We start from the raw sequence: 18,857 nt of genomic DNA, 5'->3' as shown, positions 1-18,857 counted from the left end.
GTGGCGGCAGAGAAAATTGAAAATGAAGGCCTCTGTTTTGGGTTACAGAATGGAATTGGTTCCCTTTATGCCTCTCTGTGGAAGAGAGAAACATTTCCGTCATCTCAGTTTATAAAAAGCAAGCGTAAGGCCAAGAAGAGATGAGTGGAGTAATTTCAGAAACTCTCAATTCGGGCAGTTTCTTAAATCCTCAAAGTCTGAAATTGCTGCACATGAACCTTTCTGCAAGCATTGCATTTCCTGGGCCGGCTGCTTCTTGGAGAATAATTGGGCAGGTTGAGGGGGCTGTAGCCTAGGGGGCTGGGACAGGGACAGGGACAGGAAGGCAAGGGTGGGAGGCGAGTGTGGTGGCGACTGTGAGTGGCAGCCTAGGATACAAAGGGTCTCCTCGGCCAAGATTTTAGTGGATGAGGATTATATGGGATTGTCTTAAAACCACGTCTGCCTGTACCTTCCCACCCCTCCAACCCCGCACAAGATTCGTGTTCAGCAGCTGTGGTGTAGGGAGCTACTCAGCAAGTGAATTTGAGCAGGCAAGTGACATCATAGCGTAGGAAACCCAGCCACCTGGGGTTCCCAGCACTGTCATCGGCATCCTGCTCTAGCCTCCCACCCCGACATCAGGCACACCGGCCTGACTTCTACCTGCCAGCCCTGCATCCCTTTCTTGAGGGCTCTCTCTTGCCCCAGAGCCCCTCTGCCCTCCCAGCAGCAGGCCAGAAGTGCCAGGGGAAGTAACACCTTCCTTCCCTGTGTCACTTCCTACTCCCCGGCTGTGTTTCTGGGGATCACCTCCCAATAAACCTCTTGCCCTCAAACACTTGTCTCAGGCTCTGCTTCTGGGAGAACCCAAACCACACAGCCCGTGGGAGCTGAATGACCTTGGACAAGTAGCTTAAACACTCAGAGTCCAAGTTTCCTCATCTGTGCAGTGGGGATAATGTTACCTGAGCCACAGGGCAGGTGTCACAGACAGGAGGCCTGGGGACTAGACGTGGCCTCCAGGTAGGTTTTGTTTGGTCTCCAGGTGGTTTTAAAATAGTTTATTATGGAGTCCGTGTCATGCATTCCAAAGAAAATATATGACGTTTATATAAGGTATGAAGATTCATGTCATAAATATCCACGTACCCACCTCCTAGCTTAAGAAACAGACCAACCCCAAGACTGCTGAGCCCTCTGGATACCCTCCCAGTCTGTGCTCCCAACCCCCAGGAGGTCACCACCATGATGAATTTTGTGCTTATCATCCCCATGCTTCAGGCACAGTTTTACTTTAGATATAAAATGGCATACTGTTTAGTTTTGCATTTTTACAGATTGATATATTTCACATCAAAATCCAAATTTCCAACTTCCTCTAAGATCCAGCCAGGGGACTTCCCTGGTGGTGCAGTGGATAAGACTCTGTGCTCCCAATGCAGGGGGCCCGGGTTCGATCCTTGGTCAGGGAACTAGATCCCACATGCATGCCGCAACTAAGAGTTCTCATGCCACAACTAAGGAGCCCGCCTGCTGCAACTAAGGAGCTGGCAAGCTGCAACTAAGGAGCCTGCCTGCTGCAACTAAGGAGCCCATCTGCTGCAAGTAAGACTCAGTATAGATAGATAGATAGAAAGAAGATCCAGCCAGGCTGGACCCACATTGCCACGTGGTAACAGTTGTAGGCACTGAGTCATTGGGGACCTACCAGGTGGTGTGGGGATCTTCAAGGACCCACAGTTGCCAGTCCCTGCTGTCCCCTCCCTGGGCTCTGCACTCCTTCATTTACCTGCCCGTTGTTCCCTGTGGACGCCTGGCCTGGTGAGTTCTCATCGTGAGAACCTTTCCAATGAGATAGCCCACAGGACGCCCTTTGAGGAGAGCCTGGCCCAGGAGCAGTACTACGTCAAATTGGTCCTTATCACTGCCAGTATCAGTGACATCCTAGGAGGCAGCCAGGGTCAGCAGCCTTGTCTTGAGACTGATGAGGTGACGTGCTGAGGCCAAGGCCACTTGTGTGGCCAGAGGTGGGATCAGGGCTCCACCCAGCACTGGGGCACAGGCGGGAGTGTCTGCAAATCCACTGGGCCTCAACCTCGGGCTGGGGTCTGCGCCAGGCCGCCCTCCCCCAGGCCTCACGTGCGTACCAGCCGAGTCCTCACGCTGCTCCCCGCCCAGGCCCACCTGCCTCTTCCACAGCCCTCACTTTGAAGCCAGAGGCAGGGACAGGTAGGGGAGACTTGGCACCGGTGGCTCACGTCTCATCCTCCCGCAGGAGCAGGAAAGGGCTGCGCCGGAGTTCTGCACCCCTGAGTAGGTCTGCTGGTCTCTCTGGGCCCCTGAGTGGGTCTGCCGGTCTCTCTGGGCGCGGAGGTGGGCGCTGGGGCCTGTGCATCATCGCCAGCGGAGGGAGCTTTGTTTGCCTCGCTGAGTCCCCGGACCAGGGGCCGGCCAGAGAGAGGGCTCTTTCCTGAGGGGCTGGACTTTCCCACAGGAACAAAGTGGGGCTTGTTCGCTGGGCATGAATCTTGGCGTGGGGCAGCCCAGGCTAGGCTCGGAGCTGCCAGGCGGCGGCTCCACGATATCAGGCAAATTCCGCCTTCCCCACAGCTGGGGCTGACAGCAGGAAGCCCCAGGGAGGCTCCGAACAAAGGCAGAAAAATGGGCCACGTTTATTCATTCACTGACCAGCCCGGGCCTGGCTGGGCCACAGGGCCCTGTCTCCGTGGTGACGGGCAGCCTTCGGAGCTCCCGGTTGGCTCGTCCGTTGACCACTGCCCCTCGGTTCCTGCACACCCCCAGCACACAGGGACACAGCATCCCGTGGCTCCCCCGGTACGGCCTTGCTCTGTGGTGTCTGGGGGAACGTGGGCCAAGCCAAACGGGAATCAAGGGCTTGTAAACAGACAGGAGGGAGCCGGTGTTGCGTTCTGAAAGCCGAACACATGGCCAGTCTTGGGTGAGTGCGGTGAAGGTGTTGGTGCAGATCCCTACACTAGCCAGGCACCCACTGTGTGCCTGGCCAGGGGACGCCCACATCAAGCCAGCTCCGCTTGGCCTCTCCAGTCTCATTCTAATATAGCAAAAATGGAGAGCTGTTTGAGCCCAGAGAGCGACTACTACTTCTGCCTGGGGGAGGCGGTATCAGACAGGGAGGCCTTCCAGAAGAACTGTCATGGGCATTGGGTCTTGAAGGATGCATAGGAGTTTGCCAAGCAGGGAGGGAAAGGGCGCTCCGGGCAGAAGGACAGGTACTGAGACCTGAAAGTACGTGGTGTGATAGACAGTAACAGAAAATTTTTTTTCACTGGAATGAAGAAGGGACATAGCTGGAAATGAGGCAGGAGTAGGGGTGGGATGGCTGGGAGATATGACTCAGGGAAGCAGGGCCACCATCTCCCCAGTCACTGCCCAGAAGGCGCCCCTGGGACTGACTCTGAGTTGTGAATTCTGTATATTGGCCTCTTCTCAGAGTGGTTTTGGTTGTGGGCTAAAGAAGAAATGACAATAATGATACCTTACAACAATTTAGGTCAAAAATGGCAGACAGACAGCATAGGAGGGAGTGCCCGCCCATCTTGCCCCTGTGGCAGACGTAGCTAAGCAATCACAGCCTGCTTTCTGGTCTGGCTTGGCCTCAGCTTCAGAATCCTTCTCAACACGGTGATGATCAGGCAGCCACTACCAAGCAGAGGTGACACCCGAGAGAACATGTGTTTGTCATTCCTGGTCCATCCCTCTGTGCCCTCCGAACAGCCTGCTCACATCTGAGCCTCATTTTTGCCCCATTCGTCAGGGTGAGTGTAACTGTCTTCGTTTCACAGATGAGGAGACTGAGGCCCAGAGTGACTTCCTCTGTAACACACAGCAACTTAAGCACAGAATGAAGGACGAGAACAGAGGGATCTCGGCTCTTACTCGGTTTAGGACGTGTTTAGAAGGCCCAGTGCAATCAAGGTGGTGGCATTCACGTAGATTTTTCTTCCTTTTTTGCTCTGGAAACCCACCCAATCCCATCTTCCACTGCTTTGGCCAGGACATAAGTCCCCTGATACCATCCAGAGATCTAAGGCATCACTACATCTGGCCATTCCCTGAAGCGCCCGGCCTCACCGGCTTCCTGGAGCGTGGATGACGCTGCGGCGTCAAATGTGCTGTGACAGCTGCTGACGAGGACGGAAGAGCAACGTTTGTGCAGCTCTGTTGGGCCAGAGAGAGCTGCTCAGGGAAGCTCCCCAGGCTGGCGGCCGGGGCACCTTGAGAGCAATAAGGGCAATGGAGGGATGGGTTCATGGCCCCCAGCTGACTGCTGATTCCAGGGTGCGGGCATGGATGACCCAGCCTCCCTGACCTTGTGTGTTTGTTTGCTGCTGAACTGAATGAAGCCTCATTCTTGGAGCCAAGCCCCTGCTGGGTACGCTACTCTCTCCTGTTCTCCTTCACACCTCCACCCTCAGTGAGTGCCAACTGACTACCAGCCACCTGGACCCCTGCCCGTCACCTGCTCCCAGGTGGCTGTGTCTCACCGGCTAGGACATCCACCAGGCACCTTCTCCTTGCTGCTCTGCCTTCACCTGGGCGGGACTGGCTCACCTGCCCCAGCCCACCTTCCAGGCTTGCCTTCTTCCCCATCACCTGCAGGTCAGTACTTCCCCAGACACACCTGCCCTGCTCTGGCCACTTGGTGTGGCGAGACCCTCAACCCCCTTCTCTCCTGGGTACCATGAGCTCTCTAGACACAATCTCAACTTTTCTTGATCTGGCTCTGTCCCAGAAATTGCCACCTTTGCAGTAACAAATACCTGTGTTAGCTTCCAGGTGAAGTGACAAGTACTTATCATGCACTCACTGTTCTCAGGCACTGGTGGGTGACTTTTTCATTCTGTGTCAGGCTCCGGGGAGCATGTCTGGCTTGCGAAATTTCATATCTGGAAAAATAGCAAAGAGGTTTCATTTCAGCTGTCAACGCTGATTATCTGGGGATGTCTCTTTGAGTACGCTGTGGGATAGGCATCTAAGGCAGCCATGGACTCAGTGGGAAAAAGTTCAGCAATCAGTTATTAATGTCTGTTTGGGGCACAGGAGTGGGTAGTAAATGTCCATGTGCCACAAATTTCATTTCTCTCTGTCTACACAGTGGATAACATGGGAGTTTCTAATAAGTTCCTAATTATGTAAAGCAGACAATAAAGGAAAGAGAAAGAGACTGGTGTCTCCTAGGAAGGGCTGCTTGAGGAAGGGAGGAGATGAGCTTTTGGAGTCACTGCACCCCCTGGGATCTGAGGTATCATCTGGGCCAGGTTGAATTTACTTAGATGTGATAAAAAGTTTGATTCTTCCCTCTGCCTTGGTTCTGCTTCTCTAAAACAAGTTAATTCTGTCAAACTAAGATCTGGAAGGTCCTTTCTGACTCCAGTGTTCCTAAGTAATGATGTCTCATAAGTGTAGAATGCTTTACAGCTCCCAGCCTCCTCTCATACCCACGAGCCCACCTGTACTTCACAACAAGCCCATGATGCAGCCATTCTAAAGATGAAAAAATGGAGGCCCAGAGACCTTATGTACCTCTTACCAAAGGTCTGCCCAGGTCTGCAGAAGAGTTACCTGAACTCAGTTCTCCTAACTCTAGTTATTCTACACCTGAAAGTGTATTTATACATTTCCAAACAATCAGGACATGTAGGTTATGTTTAAAAGTTCCTCGGGTGATTCTAGTGTTCAGCTATGGTTGAGACCATTGCTAAAAAGTTAGTTTTATGACTGACTTCAGAGGAGGCTCAGAGAAGTTAAGCAACTTGCTCAACGTCACACAGCTAGAAGATAGTGAATTCCATGCCAGACAGGATGACTGTGTAACCATGTGTTTACCATGGTCCAGGGACTCTTGTATATTGATTCATTTCATGCTCTTGACAAGTTTATTCTTTAAAAAAAAAAACCTGAGGAAACTAAACCAGAAAGGTTAAATAAGCAGCCCAGAGCTACAGAACAATTAAAAGGCAGCAAATAATGGTTTATGCCTTGATTAGATTTGGGTACACAAGTGTGTACTTTTTATAACTCATGCATTGGTTCATTTAAGATCTGTGCCTTTTACTGTGTATCAATTTTACCTTTAAAAGAGCATGAACTCTAGTCCTGCTTTAGAGCAGAGAGAGAGATTTACAACTTACTTTGAAATGCACGAAAAAAGTCGGATAGATGAATAGAGGAAGAAATAAGTGGATAGATATGTGATAAAGGTGTTGGGTCTGTGGGTGTTCACTGTACAATTTTTTCAACTTTTCTGCATGTTTGAAATTTTTTGTAATAAAATATGTGAGGGGAGGCTGCTAATAACTTGCCTTAGACTGTGAGCTCAGTGAGAACAGGGATCGTTGTCTGGGTTGTGACCGCTGAGTCCCCGGCACCTAGAATAGTGGCATGAAGCAGGTTTTCAGTAAAAAATGGCCGAATGGAAAGTGATAGGAGAATATTTAGCTTGTGTCTTTAAACCTTAAACTAAGCACTTACATTACAGAGAGGACTTGGTGGTATCTGTGAAGCAGAAGGTAGGGAAGAGGAACACTGGGCAGAGTAGAGTGGGTGGGCACAGTGGGGAGGGCTCTCCCCACTTTCTGTGCATGAGTTCGGCGCCCACTTCCCTGGCAGCAGCAGTAAGAGCCCCTTGCCCCAGAATTGCTGTGCCAGGAGCTGGGCGTTGTGTGGGTGCATGCTGCCCTCATGTGGCCAAGATGAATATTGCACTAGTGTTGGAAGGGCCTCTGCCCCTTGAGGCCCACTGGGCAGTACTCGGGAGGCCACAGACACTGGAAAACCAACGCTGGGTCCAGAGGGGCTGCATCTCTGGGCCTGGGTCCACTTGTTGGCACGCTCCCCTATCAGCTAATGGTTCTCCCGGTGGGGGGGGGTGTGGATCTCCCATGACCTCACTGCCGTCCTGAGGTTTGGGAGAAGTAACTGACATGTGTTGGCACCCCTACTTCCTAACGCTCTTCCGTGGTCTGTCCGATATGATCATCACACTGACCCTGCCAGGTAGGTGGCATGATGGCTCAGAGAGATCAAAGCCGCACAGCAAACTAGGGACAGGGAAACTGCCTCTAGGAATTCCAGAATATGGCAAAGAGGATGCTAGCCTTCCTCTGGCAGGATTCAGAGGACTCCAGCTCTGGAAGGGGCAAGGAGTCAGGGCAGTTTGGAAAAGCCCCAGTACTCACATCCACACCTGGAGCCCTTCAGCTGTCACCGAGGCACCATAGGTGGGCTCTTTACCTGCCCCTTCCATGCCTTGCTGGACCCAGCTGTGTGACCCTGGGGAAAGTTACTTAACCTCTCTGAGCCCTGCCTCAGTGTGCCAAATGGGGATGACAATGTCCTTTACCTTTTAGGGTGGTCATATACACAATTGAGTGAACGTAAGCAAAGTACAGTGCATGCTCAGAAATTACCCCCCATCCTCCCTCCGCATTGCAGCTTCCACATGGGCAGGGATTGTACGTGTTGTGTTCACTCCTGTAACCCCAGCACAACTGGAGGGGTCATTTCTCAAAGAAGAGTAAGGTCAGAATTATGAGTGAGGTCTTTGCAATCAGATACCTGAGTCTGGGTCGTGGTGCTGGGTGACCTTGACAAGACACCTGGCTTAAGACTCAGCTTCCTCCTCTGTAAAACGGGGATAACCGTTGCTGTATAGCCTGGTGCAGTGAATGGGCTGATGTGACTAAAGCCCCCGACACAGAGCCTGGAACATAGTAAATGCGCAAATAAATCCTGGCTAGTGGTCGATGGTTCTAAGGTGCTATTCAACATGAGCTGTGGCCGTTGTGAGGCGTGGCGGTAACAGTCCATCGGGCAGACTGATTTCCCGTTCAAGGCTGCACCAGCCGCAACTCTAACCTGACCCTGTCTGAATTCACGTGTTGGTGGAGGGGGAGGAAGGGCAGTGATGGCATTGCTCTCTGGTCCCCTGGGTCCAAACGACCCTGGACACCAGCACAGGGCCCCCAGCCCTCAGTAATGATGGTCCCGGGCAAGAGGAGTGGGCTGTGGACTTGCCCACGATGGAGACATCGCTCTGCCTGACCCGGGGTGGGGATGGTGCTCAGGGCTGGGACACAAGGAGGGACGCTTCCCTCTTCTGGGGCAGATCAGACTGGTCTTAGTGCTGGGTGCAGAGCCGGCCTGCAAGGTGGGAGGAGAAGGTGATGTGAGTGTGGTCAGCTTTCAGACCGTGAGCCTTGGCTTCAGCATAGGACTCGCCGGGGGTCTTATGGGAATGCAGACCTCCTTCAGTAGGTCTGGGCGGCGTGGGGGGCCTGGGGTTCTACATTTCTAACAAGCTCCCCAGTCACCTCGATGCTGTGGGGTCCAAGCCACACTTGGAGCGTCAGGTTTAAGGAAAAGCAGGCTGACTTATCTTACAGGTACGGTGTGGGAGGATTGCAGCAGGCCTGGGGTCGCCCTGGGCTGTTTTGCTGAAGTAAGAGGGGTACCTGCCTGGCACTGAGCCCTGGTCAAGGCATAAAGGGCACTGATCTGTGACCACGGGTCCGAGGCCACCAGCTTGTCAACAGCGCTTATGGTTAATAATGGGGTCAGTGATGTGTATCTGGTCTCAGAGAGCCCCTCCAAGGACTCTGCTGTCAGCGTGGTTACCTGGCAAGAGCACGGCTGCCCGGCCAGGGGGGCATGGGAAGCTGGTCTACACCCCGTCGTGAGCCTCCTGCTTCTAATATCCCGTGTGTAGACATCAGTGGTCCCTGATCCGGTATGGCTGTGCCTTGTCAGTGTGACAACTGGAGGCCTCACCTGGCCTCTTGGGCCCCCTTGCTGTGAGAGAGCCTTTGGCTGTGATGCACATCCTTCCTTTAATACTGCTACTACCGTTTTTCCCCAGCTTTATGGAAGAATGACTGACAAATAAAAACTGTGTACATTGAAGATACATTTAAGGTACACAATGTTGTTTTGATATACAAAACATTGTGAGAAATGATTGTGAAGTACGAAACGATTACCACAATCAAGCTAATTAACATACCCTTTGCCTCACATAGTTATTCTGTGTGTGTGTCGGAGGGGAACACTTAAGATCTACCTTCTTGGCAAGTTTCAAGTGTGCAGCACGTTACTGCTAACCATAGTCATCGTGCTGCACGTCAGGCCATGCTGTTCCTATCTTGTGTCTTTTTCCTGCAATAAACCTTAGATGCTGTGAGTTTTCTTTGCTGTGGAGCCCAGCCTAACTGCCACTAGTGCAACAGGCATTGACATACTGCATCCTGTGGGCATGTCCTGGGCTCCACTCAGTGGGGACAGAGGTGGTTAAGGTTCTTCTCTGCTCTCCCAGGAGAGCTGTGGTTCTCAACCTTGTATATACATTGGTATCACCTGGGGAGCTTCAAAACTACCGAGGCCTAGGCCCCATCCCCAGAGATTCTGATGTAATGTTGTGGTCGGGGGCGTGGCCTTGGCATTGGGGTTTTTAAAAGCCCCGCAAGTGGTTAGATAGATAGATTATATGTGTGTGTGTGTGTGTGTGTGTGTATATATATATATATATATAATATCTAGGATATCTGTTTGTCTATCTATCTATCTATCCTATTGGTTCTGTTTCTCTGGAGAATCCTGACTCTCCCACTACCCAAGGCTAGAGAGCAACCTTGGAAGTCTTTCACCTTTGAGGTGCTAGCTGCATTCTGAATGAGCACAAAGAGAAGAACAATACCCAACCCCAAAGAAAGACTGTCATCTGCAAGAGTGGAATTTCTGACTTCATCGTGCCTAGATGAGGGGACACCTGGGGACAGGAGACTACATTTTTATGCCTCTCATAACATACACTCGGGATAAGACCCAGTGCCAGACACTCAAAACCATCCCACAGGCCCCCGAAGATGAGTCGTGTTGGCTTTGCTTTGAGGTGTGATTCTCTCTTCCGGGCTCTGAAGCAGTCCCTGTCCACAGCTCTGGGTCACAGAACTGTGTACTTGCTCTTGACCTTGAGCGTTTTCTCTCTCCAAGCCGTATTGTGATTCTTGCTTCAGAGAGCTGGCGTCAGGATCCAGCTCTCTTGTGTTGCTGTAGTCACCAGGGCCTCACAGCTTCTCCTGCAGTCACAGCTGACTAGCTGCACAGGAATGAGCCCCAGAAGGGACTAAGCTTTATCCAGACCAGAACCAAAGAAAATTTTGGCAATGTGGGAGCTCATAAGTTGTCCATCTGGCAAGGAGTCAGGACAGGCACAATGACTAGGACTCATAGAAAGTAAACCATTTGTTGGTTTTCAAGTAGGCTTTCTGATGGGAAAAGAGGGAAAGCAAGATAAAGAGAAATACGAAGAACTTTAGAGCCTGGAGTCTTTGTGCACCGCTGGTCTGGGGCTATTAGATAGGGATACCTGCAGGAACCCCAAAGCACCCAGTGCGGCCCTCTGAGGAAGTCATAGTGCAGCAGCCCCCCAAACCTTTTCCGCACATCTGCTTCCCCTTTAGAATGTGAGTCATCATCTCAGGATGACTTGGGGTAGTTCATTTTCATTTCTCTGGGGCTCGGTTTTCTCACCTATAATATGGGCAGAGTAGGGGACCAGTGGTGTCTAGAATCAAGTACACACAGGACCCAGAAGTCAGCAGTGAGGTGGCGTGGTGGGTGATGGAGTTGGATCCGAGGTTAGACTCAGAGGGAGACCCGTGACAGCTACTTTCAGCTCCAAGGTTCCATTTTTCAGTCTCTGCATCCCTGGTTAGCACAAGGCCTCAGCCAGGAGGGGAAGTCTCCAGTCCTTAATCCTCAGAAGGGGTTTGGGGGAAGGAGACTTGTCCCCGCCTGGCCAGATTTGCTGGGCAAGCTGAGCGCCTCCCAGCCTCCTGCCAGCTCGGCGCTCTCCAGGGTCCTGACCTGGCCCTGGTTTTGGTTCTCTGTCCTGGAGGCTGGCGGCTCCGCCTAGGTTCCTGATGGCAGGACCCAGGGCGCAGGGGCACAGCTCTGCCACACCACCCTGGAACACATTCAGAAACATAATAGTAACCAACTTTAAAAACGATTTTTAAAACCTGGCTCTACCTTTCCCTGCCAGTGTTTTAAACTGAGTTATTGAACAAATGTTTTCAACATAGGTCGGGAACATTTTTACTTTTTTTTCTTAGATTGCATTTGTCCGTCAAGTCACATATTCTCCTCTCTTATCTGTCTGTTCTCCCTTTCACCTTTCTCTCTCTTTTCTCCTCTCTCATTTTCTCTCCCTTTCCCCTCTCTCCTCAGAATGAGTGTCCCCTTTCTCAAAGAAGAGAAAGAAACACTTCTAATCATCTTCTTAAAAACTGATTCTCAGGACTTCCCTGGCAGTCCAGTGGTTAGGACTCCGTGCTTCCACTGCAGGGGGCACGGGTTCAATCCCTGGTTGAGGAACTAAGATCCTACAAGTGGTGCAGTGCGGGGCGGGGGGGGGGGGGGGGAAGATTCTCAATGACTTCACTTTATTTACAGTCTGGATTTGAACTTGAATAATCCTGAAGCTCTCCAGACTAGAGAAAACATATTTCTCCCTAAGCTGTCATGTTGTTAGAACATTGTCTTGACCTTTGGGGCTGAAAGCTATGATTTGTAATGGCCTGACCGCGCTTCCTACACCAGACGCAAATCACAGTGGAGGGACTTGGGGGCAACACACATATGTGCCGAACCCCTGCTCTGTGCCCAGCACTGGTGTAGATGCAGGAACTGCGCTGGTGGACAAGACAGATACAAACCCCTGCCCACAGGGAGCTGACACATGTCCCTCATGGGGGAGATAGTATGAAGATAGTATGATATGCTCCTGGGTGAAGCTGAGAAATCATGTAGAAAAAACATACCTCCTTCCTCAGAACTAAGAATAAGATACTCCCAGACATCCACAGTGATCTCCAAGGGTGCCAGTTTTGGGTGCAGCCTCAGATTCCCATCCTGGAGGGTGTGAGAGGCACCAGGGCTGTAGGCCTCCTCATTAGCGGAAAGGGAGTGATGTGACAGGTCCACAGGAGGAAAAGCAAGGGGGTAATGTTTCTTTCTCCAAAATCTTTTGCTCGTTTCAGGCGTCAGAGAATTGGGGAGAAGGAGGAACCTAGATCTGGGTAAAAGAAGGAGAGGGTTTGAGGCCCCTGGGGCTTTCAAGGGGTTGGCTTTGAGCCACATCACAGATTTGCTTGAAGGTGGACCAGCTTTTCCCCTGAAATTCACATCTTCCTAAAGCCCCCACCTGTCTGAGATGTCTCAAGAGGGTTCCAGATATTCTTGCAGCTAACATTTATGACCCTTTCCTATAGCCACTCCCTGGCACTCCGTGTGTGGTTGTGAAGTGGTCTGAGCCTGTGGGAGGGCCGCTGGCCAAGGAGGATTAGACCCACATGCTTTGTTCCAGGAATGCCAGTTCTGGACATTTATCCTGTGAAATAATTCAGAAATAGGGGGAAATGCTGTTATGAGGGGAAAAACATGTTTACAGCAGTGAGAATTAGAACTGTGAAAGGCCAAAAACTATATGAATGTTCCATAGTGGGGTTAAGTGAGTTGTGATGTATTAATTTAGTGGGATATTAAATTTATCACTCAAGTGATTAACATGAGGTCTCAACGGATTATAAATGTCAAAAATCCTCCATATCAGCTGCTGCTCTCAGTGGTGAGGAAACCGAGTTCCAGAGAGCAGAAGTGAGTTCTCTGAGATTGTGTGCAGGGCTGGAACGGGGCAAGGACTGGCCTTGGCGTGGCTCGCAGCCCAGCTCCCTTTCCACCATTCTAGAATCTTCCAAAGGGAGACGTACGCCTCGCTCAGAAAATGAGTTTGAATTGGGGGAGGGAAGGCAGGCAGGACGTTAAGTGCCATGAGTTCAGGGACATTAAATGCCATTGAGTGACGCTGAGAATGTCAGTGCATCTCCAGGGTCCTCCAGTCCTGATGACTCCACTAGAAGGTGGGGAGAACATAGAAGAAACTAGAAGGAACTCCCGGGTCCTTTTTTTCTCCCAGCTTTATTGAGGCATAATTGACAAATAAAATTGTGTATATTTAAAGGGTGCAGCACTTTGAGTTGATATACATACGGATTGTGAAATGATTACTACAAGGTAATTAACACATTGCTTAAGGTCTGCTCTCTTAGCAAACTTCCAGGATACAATGCAGCACTGTTAACAGTGGTCACCATGTGACGGCCCCGGGTCACTGACGTGTCTCTGACACTCCCTGAGCTCTCTTTCCACAAAGAGCAAAGGAGGTGAGGGACGTTGCAGCCCACAGCCCCCAGCAGGTTTCAACCTCTATCTAGAATTTAATCACTTTGTTTTTATTTCATTTTTACAGTTGCACTGTAATTATGGAGAGTCACACTAATTTCCTATTTCTGGTAGCATTATAAGATCTCTTTTTAAATAACTTAAATAAATAGATGAGTTATTTAAAGAAAGGTAATGAATTGAAGAGTGTAAAGGAAGTGCAAGGATGTGGCAAAAGCTGGGAGGTGCTTCCAGAGTTGGGGAAACATGGGAAGCCCTGCCCCAAGCCACCTGGAATCTAGAACATTCATCAGCATATGCAGGGAATGGTGAGTTGAGAAAGGAGAACTCCAAGCTGCACGTGCACATTGATAGCAGTTATGGAGAAAAGAGTTCTGCATCTGGGTGGTGATGAAAGGAAAAACAAAGATGGTAAGCTAAATAGGCAAGGGGAGATTTTTGTTTTGTTTCATTTGTTTTAAAAATAGACGCTTGGATGTGTTTGCAGGCTGAAGGGAGAGACTGACTAGAGAGGGGGGCATTTATTCATTCCTGCATTCATTCATTCCATAGAGGTATCGAGCCCCTACTTTGTGCCAGGCACTGTGAGAGATGCTGCAGGTACAGCAGTGAACAAAACCAGAAAAAGCCCCTGCTTTCAGGGGTTTGCATCCTCGTGGGGGAAGACAGCAACAAAGAGATAAAAAATATATTATGTGCACAGTGGTAGAAAATGTCATGAGAGAAAATAAGGCAGGGAAATGAGATGGGGAGTGGTGACCGGTGGGATGCTATTCTTTGGTGGTGGTCGGAGAAAGCCTTGCTGAGGAGGGATATTTGAGTAGGTCTCAAATGAAGGGAGAGAGTGAGCCATGGGAGATCTGGAAGGAGAGGGCTCTAGGTGGAGGGAATTCCAAGTGCAAAGGCCCTGGGGTAGGTGTGTGTTTGAGAAACAGCGAAGTATGGTTGGCGTGGAGTGATGTGGGGAGGGCAGCAGGAGAGTCAGAGAGATGAGTGAGGAGGCTACTGCAGTGGTCCAGACCAGAGAGGTAGTTGTTGGATATGAACATCAAATAGACAGTAATGTGGGTGGTAATTACTTGGGTAATTAATAGTAAGGCAAGGGGCTGCAGAGGGCAGGAAAGAATGAGATGAAGAGGACTGAAGTGAGGGGCATGAGGAATTTGCCTAGAAAGGGAAGTGCAATGGTCTTACCCCTGGGGATGGAGTAGATGCAGACCATTGAGGCACAGAGACATGTAGGGGAGGAGGTAAGGGAAAGTGAAGTTGGGCAGGGCAGGACCTTGGGTACCCCAGGAAACAGTACCCATCACTTCCTGTAAATAATGGTAGGGGAGGGGAGATGCTCAGCCAGAAGGAGAACAAGTATTTGTTCCTGTCTGTCATCCCTATTCTATTGTAAGCTCCAAGAGGTTAAGTTCTTTCTTGCTGGGTTCAGCACTGACTACTGAGCCCCCAGTAATGGGCATGGCTTACAGTGGCACCCAACCAATTTTGAGTGAATTAATGGATGGAAAGAAGGTTGGATGGAAAGATGGATGGAAGGATGAATGGAAGAATGGATGAAGAGAGGATAGATAGATGGAGAAGGGATGGGAGATCAGATGGGTGGAAGAAGAGATGGAAAGAAGGATAGATGGATAGAGGGACGAAAAGATAATATGCTAGAATCAGACTTAAAACTCCTAGTTCAAAGTTACTTTGAAATGAAGGAATGGGTGAAAGAATAAAAAGTTTTGGATAGTGCATTGGGGAATAATTTGAATCAGATTTGAATGGATGAAAACCAATTTATAGGTCAAGGTTTCCTTGGAGGATTGGAATTAGAGCAGAAGGAGTTGGTATTGTGAACGGATGTTTTAATCAAGCTGCCTAGCCTGACAAGTGCAGTTCGTTATGCAGTATGGGGTTGGGAAAATTGCGCTATTCTTAGAGTTAAGGAATCTGGATTCTAGTGAAGCAGTTGCTCCCCTTAAGCAGGTAAAGAGTTCAGAGCCCAGTCTGACAGAGCTCAGTCCCCTGGAAGAATTTGGGCTGGAGAGACAAGTCATCAGGCTCCCAGCCAAGCAGAGCTGCACTTCAGACTTGGGTAGAATCAAAGCTTTCAATATAAATTGAGTCATATGACATACAATCTTTTTCTCCCCTACACCTGAATTTATTTCTTCTGTATTGCATTCCTTCAAGATGCTCCTAGGAAACTAAGCTAATCAGATAGGCTAATTTATACTAAAGTGGTAGTGACTCTTGAGGGGAATCAGCCGTTCTACTACTTTCCACCAATTACAGTCATTGAAACTAGGACCCAAAGAGAGGAAGTGACTTGATCAACCTGGAATAGACACCTGTTTAGAGGTCACACTTGTGCTGAGTTTGCAAGGTAGAATAGGTGTTAGTGCAGGAGACGAGAATCCCAGGCATGAATGAAGGGAATATAGGGAATATATAGGGACTATAGAGGGATGAATGGGGATATAGGCTCTTCAAGTGGTTCCTATGCATGGGGCAAGGGTGAGGCTTGGAGAAAGATGAGGCTGGAGAAGTGAGATATACCAAGTCACGGATGCCATTGTGTGCTGAGCTAAGGAATTTTGACTTAATCTTGTAGGCTGTGGGAAGCTCCTGAAGAATCTGGAGCCAAACACATTAGAGGCAGTAAATTATAGTGGCTAAGAGCATGGACTCTGAAGTCAGGCTGTCTGAGTTCAGATGTTGCCTCTGATGCTCATCAGCTGTGTGACCTTGGGAAAATCACTTCACCTCTCTGGGCATCAGTGCCCCATCTGTAAAATTGTACCTTCCTCATAAAGGTTGTTGTGAAGATAGTAGGTGTTATTTAAGTGCTACGAACCATGACTAGTATATACTAAATACTCGGTGTTTCTATGCTAGCAGCTATCTTCTAATCATCATCATTATTATTACTATTAGTTAGGTTTTAGAAAGCATGTTCTAATATCCAATGTTTTTGTGTGGATAGAAGCAGGATTAGACTGCACATAGGAAGACCAGGTGTGGTAATTCAGGTGGGATGGAACAGATTGTTGCCCGAAAGCCAAATCCAGACTGCTGCCTGTTTATAAATAAAGTTTTATTGGAACATGGCCACACCCACTTATTGACATACGGCTATTGCCTTCATGCTACACCAGCAGAATTGAGTAGTTGCAACAGAGACTATCGGGCCCTCGAAGCTGAAGATATGTACTATCTGGCTCTTTACAAAATAAGTGTGCTGACCCCTCAGGCCGGGGGGCAGTTCAGCTTTGGGGCAGTGTCATGCTTCTGTGCACCTCCAGCCACCTTCCGAAGGGACTGCCACCCTTTAAGGCTCAGGACACACCTGGCTCTGCATTTCCCAGCAGGGTCATCCCCAACAGATGGGCGAGATGTTTAGATTCTCCCAACTCGATTTCCTCTCTGACTAGTTTGTACTGCTTTATTGTTCTTTTGCAGATTAGTTCTTGTATCTTCAAATCTGTAAAGGCAAAAAATATTGAGAGCAGCCCATGACCTTTCTGGCAGTTTTCAATTTCTTTCGTCTTCATTTTTAGCTTTCATTACCCCCAGGATAGCATCTAATTATTTCCTGAATAATCGTGTCTCCCGGGCTCTGAGGAAATTTGAGAAGTTTGCTCCCCATTATGTCTTCCAAATTAGTTTCTCTTCAATTTTGGTGCACTTACTTTTGTCTTTTCATCTTGGTTCAGCCAAAAATAGTCTCTCAAATTGAGTGCTAAATTCTTTGGGATTTCTTTCATTCCAATTAACTTTCCTCAGGTCTCTCTTTGGTTTTATAAACGAGGTCTTTGCTCGTTGGGATCTTGGTCCTAAGCCGCTGGGCTGTCTTTTCACGCCAGCCTCGCTTCTTGTCTTCATCCTTGTGAAGGATGGGGGCGGGGTGGGGGGAGAGCAGGGGGAGGTGTAGCAAGAGGCAGAGAATCTGGTGTGTCTGGACTCTGATGCTTACAGGCTGAGAGATACTGGGCAAGTCAACCTTGGCTGACTACAAAATGGGAGGAGATGCCTGCTGCATTGGGGAGCACATCAAGGAGAGGTATCAGCGTTTTGATAATGGGAGCTGGGGAGCAGGTGTGGGGGAGGATTAACACTCCTTCCCTGTTTTTGAGCCCCTATGAGTGTTACCGAGATCAAGCCCACTCTCAGATTCTCATAGTCTAATGATCAAGCCCTTAGCACCAGCTTCAGTTACAGGAGAAATTTCAAAAGCAATCAACAATTCTTTATTAAAAGTGTAATATCATCTGTGTAGTGAAATGCTTTTCAGTTTACAGATCGCTTACATACCTGTTATGTTATTTCCCAGCCTTCTGGAGTAGCCTGAGCCAAGGCATCAACCCGCTTTACAGATGAGGAAACTTAGCCCAGAGAGATTAAGTAACTTGCCCAAGGTCACACAGCTAACCAGGGTGGAGTCACTTAAAACACTGAATCTCACCTCTCTTTTTTTGACATATGCTCACTCCTCCCTTTGTTAATTTTTTTAGTGTCCAAGTGGAGAGCATTGTCTTCTTAAGAATCCTTTTGCTGGGTGTGTAATATTCCAACAGTCTGAAAGCCAGGACTGGCGTAGCCTGAACCAGGAGTCTGGACATACAAGCCTCACTGGACATGAGGTTCCAGTCCAGCCCAAGCTGCTGGAGGCCAGGAGCTGGGTCACGTTCATCTGCCCACTTCCCCCGCCCCAGCTCCCAGTATGTGCTGGTCTCACTCCAGGGGCTCAGAGAACACGCACTGAACTCCACACAAGAAGTCGAGGAGACTGGGTGTGACTTTTCGTTCTACCACTTTCTAGCTGGGTGGCATCAGACAAGTCCCCGCACCCATGGGAGCCTCAGTCTCTTCATCTTTTAAATGGGGGTCGTGCCCATTCCATAGGTTGGCAGCAGGGTTCACATAAGAGAATATGAGAACATATCTGGAACCGTGTCTGTGCTCAATAAACCCCAGGGTTCCCTTCCTCTCCCTTGCCTCCCTCCTTCTGCCTGAAATTCCACCTTTAAAGCCTTATTTGCTATCACTCTTTTTTGATCCATTGATCAGGACTTTTCCTGAGAGCAAGTGTTTCAAAACTAGGAAGAGGAGAGGCTGAAGATGGGGACAGGATCCTAACAAGGGAGAGAAAGAGGACAGAGAGCAGAGGTTCAGAAGTCAGCATTCCCTCCACAAATCCACCGTGGACCAGCCCTGTCGGTGGTAGAGATTTCCCTCTTTTTTTCCCCCCTCTCTCTCTCTTTTAAAAATATAAAACTATTTATAAAGGATGACTAAAGAGGAGATGTATGAAACTGTTTCTTGGTAGACCTTTAAAAAAATTATTTTTTCAAGAAAGTATCTTTTCCTCCAGTATTTGTATTGATGACCTGAAGAAGCTTGTAAGACCATGAAGCCTCTATGGCATCGTGGCTTAGAAGCCCAGGCCCCGGGGCCAGGACCAGGGTTCAAATCCTGGCTCTGACTCATCCTGGCTCTATGACCCTGGACCAATTGCTTCACCTCTCTGTGCCTCAGTTTTCTCATCTGTAAAGTGGGGGAAATGATGGTTCCTAGGTCACAGGGCAGTGTGAGGATTA

Source organism: Tursiops truncatus, chromosome 10 (assembly GCF_011762595.2).
Source record: "Tursiops truncatus isolate mTurTru1 chromosome 10, mTurTru1.mat.Y, whole genome shotgun sequence".
Taxonomy (NCBI): domain Eukaryota; kingdom Metazoa; phylum Chordata; class Mammalia; order Artiodactyla; family Delphinidae; genus Tursiops; species Tursiops truncatus.
This window is presented reverse-complemented; position numbering follows the sequence as displayed.